This window comes from Protomyctophum bolini (genome assembly GCF_963924005.1).
Source record: "Protomyctophum bolini genome assembly, chromosome: 17".
In the NCBI taxonomy this organism is placed as follows: Eukaryota; Metazoa; Chordata; class Actinopteri; order Myctophiformes; family Myctophidae; genus Protomyctophum; species Protomyctophum bolini.
Genome location: NC_137878.1, coordinates 9,223,724 through 9,236,265, shown reverse-complemented (window position 1 = coordinate 9,236,265; position 12,542 = coordinate 9,223,724).

The window sequence follows — 12,542 nt, the reverse complement described above, 5'->3', positions numbered from 1 at the left end:
GTGCTGGATCTTAAGTTAGTGTCAGGTTTTAGTGTGTATGTACTTCAGTGTATGTACTTCTGTTTTCGTATGACATTTACCAAGTAAAGTCGAGTTTATGTGATCTTCTTGTCCTGCCTTTGTTTGAGTTTCCTGCACTTGGGTCCTAACACCTGCAAACCGTGACAATCATTAGGAACAATAGCCTATTTTATGTCACTATTCGACTTGGCCTTAGTGTCCAATCACATTATTTTCTGCACATTACTTGATCAATGGCCCCACACCCTGTTCTCGCTTATTTCATGTTCTCTGTATCATTTACTTTTATTCTCCAAACTGTAAAAAAGGTGACCCACAACACAGCATAATGTTCAAGAAAGTGACTATACATCAGGCCAGTGTAAACAAAACACATCAGCCGAAACAACCATTTTGACATGCTTTAGCCCTTCCACTAAGCTGTCAAAATGAGGATCTGTCGATTGACTTATTAGAGGTTTGAGCTCTTACTCATCCTGAAGCAGACACACCCTGCAGCCATGGAGATGAAAACTGATGGTTAAAGTTGGAAAAGGCAAAATGAACAGTAAGCCCCCCACCACCCCTTCAACCACATCAGTCCTTTATTAACATGACAGCTGTGTTTCCTTATAGCTGGGTGCATGTATGTGTTTGGTCCGACATACTAACAGGCGGACAACGACACTCTAACCCTGAACCTAACCTCCCATGACGCCACGGGTTAGTTTTAACCTAGCTGCCATGCACGTCTGCCATGTCTTTCCTGCTACACTATGCGCATGTGCATGCGGGTGCGCATGGGTGTCTGCCCATATAGATCCGAAGTCCCGTTAGTCCGAACATGCATTAAGGTTGGCGAACATGCATTAAGGTTGTCAAATATGCGCTGCTGGTTTGGTCGAACATGCATTAAGGATGGCGAACATGCATTAAGGTTGGCGAACATGCATTAAGGTTGGCGAACATGCATTAAGGTTGGCGAACATGCATTAAGGTTGGCGAACATGCATTAAGGTTGGCGAACATGCATTAAGGTTGACGAACATGCATTAAGGTTGGCGAACATGCATTAAGGTTGGTGAACATGCATTAAGGTTGGCAAACATGCATTAAGATTGGCGAACATGCATTAAGGTTGGCGAACATGCATTAAGGTTGGTGAACATGCATTAAGGTTGGTGAACATGCATTAAGGTTGGTGAACATGCATTAAGGTTGGTGAACATGCATTAAGGATGGCGAACATGCATTAAGGTTGGCGAACATGCATTAAGGTTGACGAACATGCATTAAGGTTGGCGAACATGCATTAAGGTTGGTGAACATGCTTTAAGGTTGGTGAACATGCATTAAGGTTGGCGAACATGCATTAAGGTTGTCAAATATGCGCTGCTGGTTTGGTCGAACATGCATTAAGGTTGGCGAACATGCATTAAGGTTGGTGAACATGCATTAAGGTTGGCGAACATGCATTAAGGTTGGTGAACATGCATTAAGGTTGGCGAACATGCATTAAGGTTGGTGAACATGCATTAAGGTTGGCGAACATGCATTAAGGTTGTCAAATATGCGCTGCTGGTTTGGTCGAACATGCATTAAGGTTGGTGAACATGCATTAAGGTTGGTGAACATTCATTAAGGTTGGTGAACATGCATTAAGGATGGCGAACATGCATTAAGGTTGGCGAACATGCATTAAGGTTGGCGAACATGCATTAAGGTTGGTGAACATTCATTAAGGTTGGTGAACATTCATTAAGGTTGGTGAACATGCATTAAGGTTGGCGAACATGCATTAAGGTTGGTGAACATGCATTAAGGTTGGTGAACATTCATTAAGGTTGGTGAACATGCATTAAGGATGGCGAACATGCATTAAGGTTGGCGAACATGCTCTGCTCCCGTGCTTGCGGTTATGTTTAGGGTTAGGTTTCAGTTTTTTTCTGGCTATGATGGCTGGTCCTTTTGGAACCCCACACACACACACACACACACACACACACACACACACACACACACACACACACACACACACACACACACACACACACACACACACACACACGACTGACTCAAACTAAATCTAATTTTGCTGTTAAAATCAACACCGGTACAAAGGACTTGACCATGTGGACTTGAACGAGGGAGACAAATCAAGTGACAACCCAGTGTTTCATCCTGAACAGGACTTTGGCAACGGGGCAGCAAATACAAACGGTAATATTTCAAAAGAGACAAACTAGCTAGAGGAAAAGGATATAGCTGTTCTCTTCCTCCCCCCTCCCTCAGAATACTGTACTGCACACGTGGAAGACATTTCTGTTGTTCACTATGAGGTTTTCAAGAGTTCAGAGAAGGGGGGGGAAAAAGGAGAGGCAGAAAAGAAAAGGAACACATAATATTGAATCCAAAGCCCTCCTCTGCATTGTGACTGGCTGGAGGATGTCATCTGGTCAGGAAGCCTGGATTCACTCTTCATTCGTGCGCGTGTGCGTGCGTGCGTGTGTGTGTGTGTGTGTGTGTGTGCGTGCGACCGTGCGTGCAGAGAAAAAGTAAGAAAGAGAAACAGAGATGGAAAGAAAGGGAGATCGAGCTCCTGACTGTACAGAGAATGAGACAGAAGCAACCCTCTCCAATTGATTCTAACATAATGTAGCCTTATTGTGTATACGGTACTCAGACATACTCAGACTCAGACACACACACACACACACACACACACACACACACACACACAAACACAACAAGTGTAAATAATGTCTTTTTTGTTGTTTTTGTTTCTGTTATTTTCCATACCTATATGTTTGATTACTTTGTCTTACTATTGGCATATTACTATTTGTATATTATCTTTGGTGAGAACCACATATAAGCCCTCCCTGGGTTTCTTTTCTCACCTGCACACACTTCTCTTTTAGTGATGTTACCTTTTTTGTACTGTTTTTATTGTGCGAATAAACTAAACTAATAAACTAAACTAAACTAAACTAAACAAACAGACAGACAGACAGACAGACAGACAGACAGACAGACAGACAGACAGACAGACAGACAGACAGACAGACAGACAGACAGACAGACAGACAGACAGACAGACAGACAGACAGACAGACAGACAGACAGACAGACAGACAGACAGACAGACAGACAGACAGACAGACAGACAGACAGACAGACAGACAGACAGACAGACAGACAGACAGACAGACAGACAGACAGACAGACAGACAGACAGACAGACAGACAGACAGACAGACAGACAGACAGACAGACAGACAGACAGATGTGAGAGAGAGGGACAAGCCCATTCCCGTCCCACGTACTGCCCCCAAGTTGTAAAATCCTGGATGATAATTTAGCCCTGAGGGTGATGATGGGTCAGAGTTAAAGTAACACTCAGAACTTTTACAGTGCATTGCGTGTGTATTTTTGGGACCTAAAATGCTGCCTTTTAACATAATACAAAGGAGGTTCCTATTTAGAGATGTCTGATAAACCCCCCCTGGGTCACGGAAGTATATATTCTCTATGGAAAATAACATTGTTCAATAACTGGTGACCAACGATACACGATACGAGGTGGATCTGTATCCTTTACGATAGTCTTTCATATTTGATACAGTCCGTTCCAAATTGTATTAATTCGGTAGCAGTAACATTAGCCTTTTCTCGTCGTCAGTCGATGCTTCATATCCATATTTCTTAAAACAACCAGGCTCATTTGTTTATTTTTTGGAACACAGTGCTGCTGCAATATGCAACACATCTCTGGGAATTCGGTATTGGTAGTGGGTTTCTGATTAGTCGCGGTGAAAAAGTCTTGTGTAGTGTTTTGTGCCGAGCTGGAATTGAACCCTATATACTCTACGACTATGTTTCAGCCTCCAGGAAGAAACCCTAAATACATATAGGGAAGACATCATTGCACATAACAACCACACCAAGGGGTCTAATGAAGCACTGTCACCTCAGAAACTGAAGGAACAAAAACAACAACACAACACAAATCTTCTCTTATGAGGGTCCCTGGCTATAGGGTGCATAAGTTGGACATACTAACAGTTCGACAGGCATTAGTCCGACAACACCGTCTCTCCCGACATGTGCGGCCGGTTACAACTAACCCGTGGCCGGGTTAAAACTCACGCGTGGCTTCCTGTCATGAGGTTATAGATTTATAGGATTGGGTTTTGGGTATAGGATGTCGGACTATAATGACTGGACTGGTCATCAGACCAAACGCATGCACCCCCTGGCTAAAAATGCTTTCAGTAGCCTAGGCCAAAGACATACATACTGTATGTACTTTACATGAAAATGTCTGAGAACCATTGCTTTATCTAATGCTCTGTGCAGGAAATATAGGGACACCAGGTTGAAATGTTGCCGGTTGGAATCCCCGGACTGGCCTTTGAACGAGACATTTACCCTCCTGCTGCTCAGTGGCAGTATGACTGGGGTGGTACCTGCAGCTCCCTGTCCCTGGATCTGCCGCGCTATGAGCTTGTAGATCTGCTATTTTTGAGTGGTGCAACCACTCCAAGGAACAGCAATGTCAGTGTTCACCTACGTGTTCACCTATGTGTCCGCCTATATGTATGTGGCCATGAGCACCAGAATGGCTATTAGTACCAGTAGGGGCGCTGTTGGGCCAGAAACAGGGAGAGAGATAGTGCTGCACGTGCTGCACTGTTGCCTGCTAATGAGAGAGAGAGAGAGAGAGGGGGGGGGGGGGGGGAGGGTAGTTGCACCACTCAGTTCACACGGGTGTGATTTTCAATAGCTAAAGCATAACATAATGCTAACACCAAAAGGGGTTCCCGGCCAAAATGGGTTTTTAATAAAGTGTGCACTTTTGGAGGCTGTGCATCTCATTGCGTGTGGACAGAATGCGACGGAGAGAAGAAAGAGGGACAAGACAGAGACAATAATACAAAGTGAACGAAATGAGAAAAGTGAGAGTGAAAAGTGTGCTGAGAGAGAGAGAGTGGGTGGAACGAGACAAGAAACGTTGACAAAATAAGAGGGGCAGCTACAGCAGGAGAATGAAAGGACACACAAGATGGAAATGAATAGTCGAGAGCAAAATGAGAGGATAAGAGAGAGAAATCAAAGGACGGAGGAACTGAGTGAGGTTCACCGTGTTCATTTAAAGTGAACCAAATGGACCCTTATAGATCTTTAACTCTTGAGAGTGTCAAATGACACAAATGTTACATTCTCAAGAGTGACATTATTGTTGTTAAACATCTGCATTACTTATATACTTTACAAGAAGTCTATACACAATTAGAGAATGTATAGAAGAATTGTTCATTTTTGATCAACATTTGCCTGTTGTCTCTCCTATCGTACCGTGGAATTGTGGACAAAATCTTATCCAACAGCAACAAAATATTCTGCTTTGGGTCTGAGAGGGTAAATCTCACCAAATGGTGGGCCGTGTAGCGCAAATGGCGAATAAATAGCCTTGATGTGAAAATGGGTTGAAAAGAAAACCACTGCTGTATACTTCATCATCGTATGAGGGTGCACATGTGTGCCACAATTACCTGATCTACAAGCATACATATGCTTCAGAGCTGACTGAGTATAGTGTAGTAGAGAGAGCGGAAGGCAGAGGAGAGGAGAGGCAGTATAGAGAGTTTAACCAGATGCAGTGTAGTTGAACAGGGACGTCGTCAGCCAGCAGGCATGTGCTCATGCTTCAGCTATGTAATGGACTGCTTTCTCCATGCTTACACCCCCCCTGTACCTCAGTTCTCTCTCTCTCTCTCTCTCTCTCTCCCTCCCCCCCCCTCTCTCTCTCTCTCTCTCTCTCTCCCTCTCTCTCGCACGCACGCACGCACGCACGCACACACACATGCGCTCGCACACTTCTCTGTATCTTTATCTGTCCTACTTCTTCTTCTTCTCCCAAGTTTCCAGGCCCTTTCGCTCTCTCTCTCTCTCTCTCTCTCCCTCTCTCTCTCTCTCTCTCTTATAAACATAGTGCGTAGAGGGGGGCAGAGAGGGGGGTGGGGTGTATATGTTCTTGCATGCATGTCTTCTTTAAAGAACTCACTTTGCTAGAGTAGGGCATTACGTTTGTATATGAAAATTGGGTGGGTGGGGTGCACACAATCTTATAATGTTTTAAGTATTTGGTGTTACCAAGTAGGTAATTGACTTATTGGCTCATAACATGTTCGATAATTATAGTTGTATAACACAATTGTGAGAGTCACGTCACGACTGCACAGCTGCCGTGTGTACTGTACACATTTACAAATTCACTGTACCTGTCTAATTATGCAGATGGGAATAAGTGAGTTGCTCGTTAACAGCGCATGGATCTATTTTGGATGAAATAACTAACACACATACATGCAGAATTACTCCAGTAACTGTAATTGCGGACCTGGCTGCAACAAAGAGTCGACACAAGTCAAAGCTGCGCTTCGAGACACAAAAGGACTGCGGCTGAAGGCCACGTAAAACTCTCCTCTCGTCTGTAATTCCTCCTTTGTCTGTGACTGAGTAAGAGGACGTCTCGAGCAGACTATAGCAGATCTGTAATTCACATTTGCTATGACTGTGATTTTCCATGGAGCACTCGTAGGAGACAGAAAGAGAGAGAGAGAGAGGGGGGGGGGGGGGGAGTGAGAGAGAAAGAGAAAAAGTAAGAGGGAGGGACTAGACAAAGGAAACTGGGAGGGGAAAAAAATAAAACTGTCTGCAATTCTCCACTGGAATTTCTGGGATCATCAGCCAAACCTTCAAATCTAACCAGAAAGGGTAGGTCAGTACGCACTCGTATACATTTTACATACACACATACTCACGTATACATGTGTACACATGCACGCACACACATATACACTCACACACACACACACACACACGCCAGTAACCATGCTGGAAATTGTGGCCTATATACCAACTCCTCCAGTACTCCTACAGTTGAGTTAAGCATGCTTTCCCAGACCAAAACTAAACCAGCTATTTCTCTATTTCTGTCATTTTCTATGCCTATACTGTAATAGGCATTAAGAAACCCCATCTAGCCCTTCAATCCAAGACGGTTTCATTTACAGTACATTGTGATAACAACAATCCCTTCTGTCCTGTCCTCACTGCAGTAGCCATACACTGTCGATAACAAAGTGTGTATACCTGCTGCTTTATATGGTGGCATATTATAGCTGGAGGTATTCGCTCAGCCGTAGGACGTCAACAAGAGGGTCACCTCGGCCAGCGGGCGATGATGTCATCACGCCAACTAGTGTGTAAATGGCACAGCCCAGCGGGAGACGCAGGCTTTTACTAATGCCTGCGATGTGGGAAAGTCAGTTCCTGCCACTTTAAGACTCATGTGCCCGCCACATGGCTCTGTGAGCGTGTAATGTGTTCCAGGTGCGCGCGGCGGCAGTTTCCGCAGACACACACACACACATACACACACACACACACACACACACACACGCACACACACATGTGCACGTATGCATTAACAAACACGGACATATACACGCACACAGGCGCTCAGACACATGTTGTATGTACAGTTTGTACACTAGTACGGTATAGTAGACATATACAAACACACTATGGATGCATGTATGTCTACATACACAAACAAACACACAGAGCCAGAGGTCCCAGGGGGGAGTTTAGAGCGCTGACCTTCAGGCTTTACGGGGCTCTCTGTCCTCAGAGGAGGCCCTGATGACCCCGATCAACCAGGCATGACCGAATGCCACCGCTTCTTCACACACACACACACACACACACACACACACACACACACACACACACACACACACACACACACACACACACACACACACACACACACACACACACACACACACACACACACACACACACACACACACACACACACACACACACACACACCTCTAATGGCATACACACATGTAAACCCTACAAACACACATACTAACACAATACCTACATTGCGGCCGGGGACAAAATCCCTCACACAGTGCGTTTGCCTGTTATCTCTCCTATAATGGAACCAACATCAATACAGCATGGAATTCAAAGACAACATCTTATTCAAAGACAACAACATATTCAACGTTTTGGGGTCTGAGAGGCTATATAAATGTCATCAAATGGTCATGGTTCCGTGTCTCAAATGCAGCTGCTATATAGGGTGCTGACGAAAACTAGGAAATATGACCATATTACACCAGTCCTAAAATCCTTACATTGGCTACCATGCAGTATCCCAGAAAATGTTGTTACTTCTATAAATCTGTTTGTGACTATCTGGGCCCAGCTACATCTCAGACAGGCTGAAGCCATATGAACCATCTAGTACCCTCAGGTCATCTGGGGCTGGCCTATACTAATTGTTCACCCCTATAGTTGGAACAAAACATCGGGAAGCAGCATTTCACCTATTATGCACCACAAACCTGGAATAATAATCCAGGTTATATTAGGAATAGGAAATCCCCAACCATAGCTGTTTTTAAATCTAATTAAGAACATCTTTATTTAACATTGCCTATCCTAATGATGTTTAATAACAGCTAGGTCTTGCCTGGGCTTTTAATCAAAGGTGAGGGTATTTGTTCTAATTTATATATGTTATATATTTGTTCATTTTTGAAGTGCACTGTTGTATTTGTTTTTATTCTGTGAAGCACTTTGAATTGCCTTGTGTATGAAAGGTGCTATATAAATAAAATGCCCTTGCCTTGCCTTGCCAAATGCCGAATAAATATTGGGCCTTGATATAGAAATGGTTGAAAACCACAGGCAGAAATAAGACATCCATTCCAATGTAGGCCTATAATACATTTCTGGCACAAGAGACGGTCGTACCCCACTAAAAGAAGGACTTTTACCACACATCAGTAACAGCAACACACACACACAGACACACACGCGCGCACACGCGCACACACCCACCCACCCACACACACACACACACACAGAATTTCCTCCTTTGTTAACAAAAGGGCTCTCAGGACTTTAGCCGGAGCACTCATAATGCCAATTCTTTTGATTATGCTTGCACATCCTGGTTCTCTAACATCTCAATGGCACAGAAGAATATAAGCTCCACATCTCCCAAAACAAACTAATTCGACTTCTTCTAGGCCAGGGACCGATGACCCCACCTATATCCAGAGCATCTGGATAGCAGAAGACAAACAATAATGGGTCTGACATTTATAAAACTGTACATGCAACTATGCCCTCCATGCCCTCAGTGCCCATAAACAATGAGCTGGTGCCACCCACTTACAAAACAAATATGGGTAAATTCACCTTCCGCAGTCCATGTCTGTAAGATTTTGTTGTGATATCTTTACATGGACATTTTCCCATCTGTTGCTTGATGTCAGTATACTCATTGAGGCCCTTTTATTTTCTGTACAGATTAAACGGAACAATTTCTCCCACAGCCCAGCAGGCTATGCAACTCTGAGGGTTCAACAGGAAACATAAAAGCACCCGAAGCCATCGCAGGGCAGTGTGTAACTATAACAGAGTGCTAGCATGAAGCCAGCGCACTTAGCTCATTAGTCAATTAAAATTATCTTGTTCTATGGAACCCCCCTACTGTTCCTGAGCTCTATTTAGTTCTATAACAAAACAAAGACTGCCCAGGAGTATGTTTGTCGTACCTGTATAGAAACCGGGGGCGCAGACGTTGGTCCGACGTGCAGCAACAACAACAACAACAACAACGACACATGCGTGGCAGGATAAGACTCACCCGTGACTCCCACCATATTCAGTTGCCTTTTAGTATAGGCCTGGCCTACACGTGAAACATACTGTATGAATATTTGGTATTTTATATTTGTTTAGCTGCTAAACACGCTTTCCATGTGGACTATAATGTGTTTCTGAATCCTGTCATTCTGTGTTCGCTATAGGTGTAACAGGCTGTATCAACTCTGTATAATAATCTAGACGAGACTGGCGTGTATCCTTATGTGTAGCTTTATTGACAACTCTTATTCATGTCACCCCTGAACCTGGGTGCGTCCTCTAACGTGTCCCCCGTACCTGCACACATAGGTTCCTATGCATATCTCCACAATAGGTAACCCTTACCTGCCGTTTGCTAACCACAAGCAGCGGTAGGTTATAGAGTCAAGCATTACCTGCAAACGTCCTTGGTTATTGTTAACCACAGGCTGTCAAACTAGTTTCCTGTGCTTTTACAACTGCCCAGCATGCTCTCACCTGGGGTTTTAGCGACACCATTACCACTATGTGTCTTTAGTGTTTAATTTAGATTAGCTCTAATTCAATGATTCGCAATCTTTATAGGCCTTAACCCCCCCCCCCCCCAAATAATCATATTTGAATTGGAGAACCATTTTACCCTGACAAGCACTTGACATTGTAGGAGTTGAGGCATTACATTTAATTTGACTCGGTTCTACAGATAAATATATTATAAATATTATTTCAGTGGTGCAACCACTCAAAGTGGTGCTGTTGTGCCAGAAACAGAGAGAGAGAGAGAGAGATAGTACTGCACTGTTGCCAGCTAAATGGGAGAGAGAGAGAACGACTAAACAACTAAACTATATATTTTATTTCCCCCTCAAATTTATTTAATTTTAGGTATTAAATAGGTCTGGGTGCACGATGATGCAGTCGGTAACGCTGTCGCCTCACAGCTAGAAGGTCCTGGATTCGATTTCTGCTGGGGACGCTGGGGGCGTGTTCTCTCCTCCGTGTCATCAGTGCCCATACTCTAGGTCACAAAAGGGCCTTTCTGTGTGGAGTTTGCATGTTCTCCCCGTGTCCCCTAGGGTAGGTAGGTACCCTCACAAAAAACATGCAGTAATCCTGGTCTCTATACGACCTCCCCCTGGCCAGCCGGGACGCCTGATGGAGGGGAAAGGAACTGGTTGGAATAACTTGTTCCTTTCACGTTCAACCAGGGAAACTCCCCCCTGGCGGGTGAATAGAACTGGGACTACTCGTCCATTGAAGGAAGCATGAGGTCAGTCCATTGGTCTCCCCAGGTTGGCAGAGGGAATGTAGCACCCAGGATTACATTAGACAAGTGGGTGAAAAAATGGGTTACAAAAATAGTGGTATAAAGATTTTGGAGAGGAAAAGAAAGGTTGAGATCCACTGCTCTAACTCAGTGTTGATTTCGTCGACTATTACTATGACAAAAAAATGTTTGTCGACTACCTTTTTTCAAGTGGAAACTAAGCTATGATGACTAAGACTAAATACATTGACAATTTAGTCAACAAATAAAAACTAAACTAAAATGTTAGGGACTATTGTGGACAGTCATTTACACTTGGTTGCATGCTGAAAATAGCCGATCTACAAGCTCACAACAGGTCGCAGTGTAAAATCAAAAAGTCATTACGACGGCATCAAGGCCAGGCAAAATACATTTTAGTCGACTAAATCAACTGTAGATTACTTGACTAAATTTGTATGATATGACTAAAACTAGACTTGTCACGGTGCCGGGCAGAGAAGGTGTAGGACCCAAGTGCAGACAGTAGCAGCGGAGGCAGAATTCAGGTGAAAGATCCAGGTTTATTTAACAATGCAGGGAAACAGGGAACTGGCACGAGGAAACACAATAAACTAATACTTGGAACATGTAAGCTCAAAAACAGGACTGAACACAGCGACAACAAACAACGACTCGACAGAGAACTGAACACACAAGGGCATATAAATAGACATGGGATAACTAGACACAGGTGAACACTACTGACAATCAACACTGGGGATGGCTGGGGAACTAAGGGGACACAGGTGGAAACACTGGCAATCACAGGACTAGTGAGACAAGACAGGAACAGAACTACAGGGGCAGACAGGAAAGCACAAAACAAGACTACAAAATACACACGTTAAAGGTGAAACTCAAACTGGAACTAAGACACAGGGAAAACACAATACTTCAAAATCACAGGAACACAACAGAAAGGTAAAACAATAACAAAAACCAAGAACAGGGTACACAAGAAAACATAACACATCACGGACCGTGACAAGACTAACACTAAAACATTCCAGTTGACTAAAATGTGACCAAAACTAAATTAAAACTATCCAAGAGACTATATGGCTAAAACTAAAATCTAAATTTGCTGTCCAAATCAACACTGCTGTAACTGTTAATTCATTATATGCTTTGATGTAATGTACTTGTTTCTGCCAATTGCTCTGAGTACGTGTCCCTGCGTCGCTTTCCTCTGGCTTAATCACTGCATTCACCTATTACACAATATGCATGGCCATACAGTATAGTATAGGCCTATAGTGATATCACAAACATACAAATAAATAAATAACTCTAATTCCGATAATTTCTTCTGAGATGAATGTTGTAGCATTGTTTTATTAGCTTGTACATTTAGCTTGTACACTTGTAACTGCAATGACATTTTAGGAAAGCATTTGTGCTCAGTCAGATCAGATGCAGGAGCAATTTGATTTGTGTCTGGGGGGAGGTAGGAGGAGGGACTCAGTGCTGTGGTATCAGATTTCCCCCTCTCACTTCATTTAGGTGTAAAATT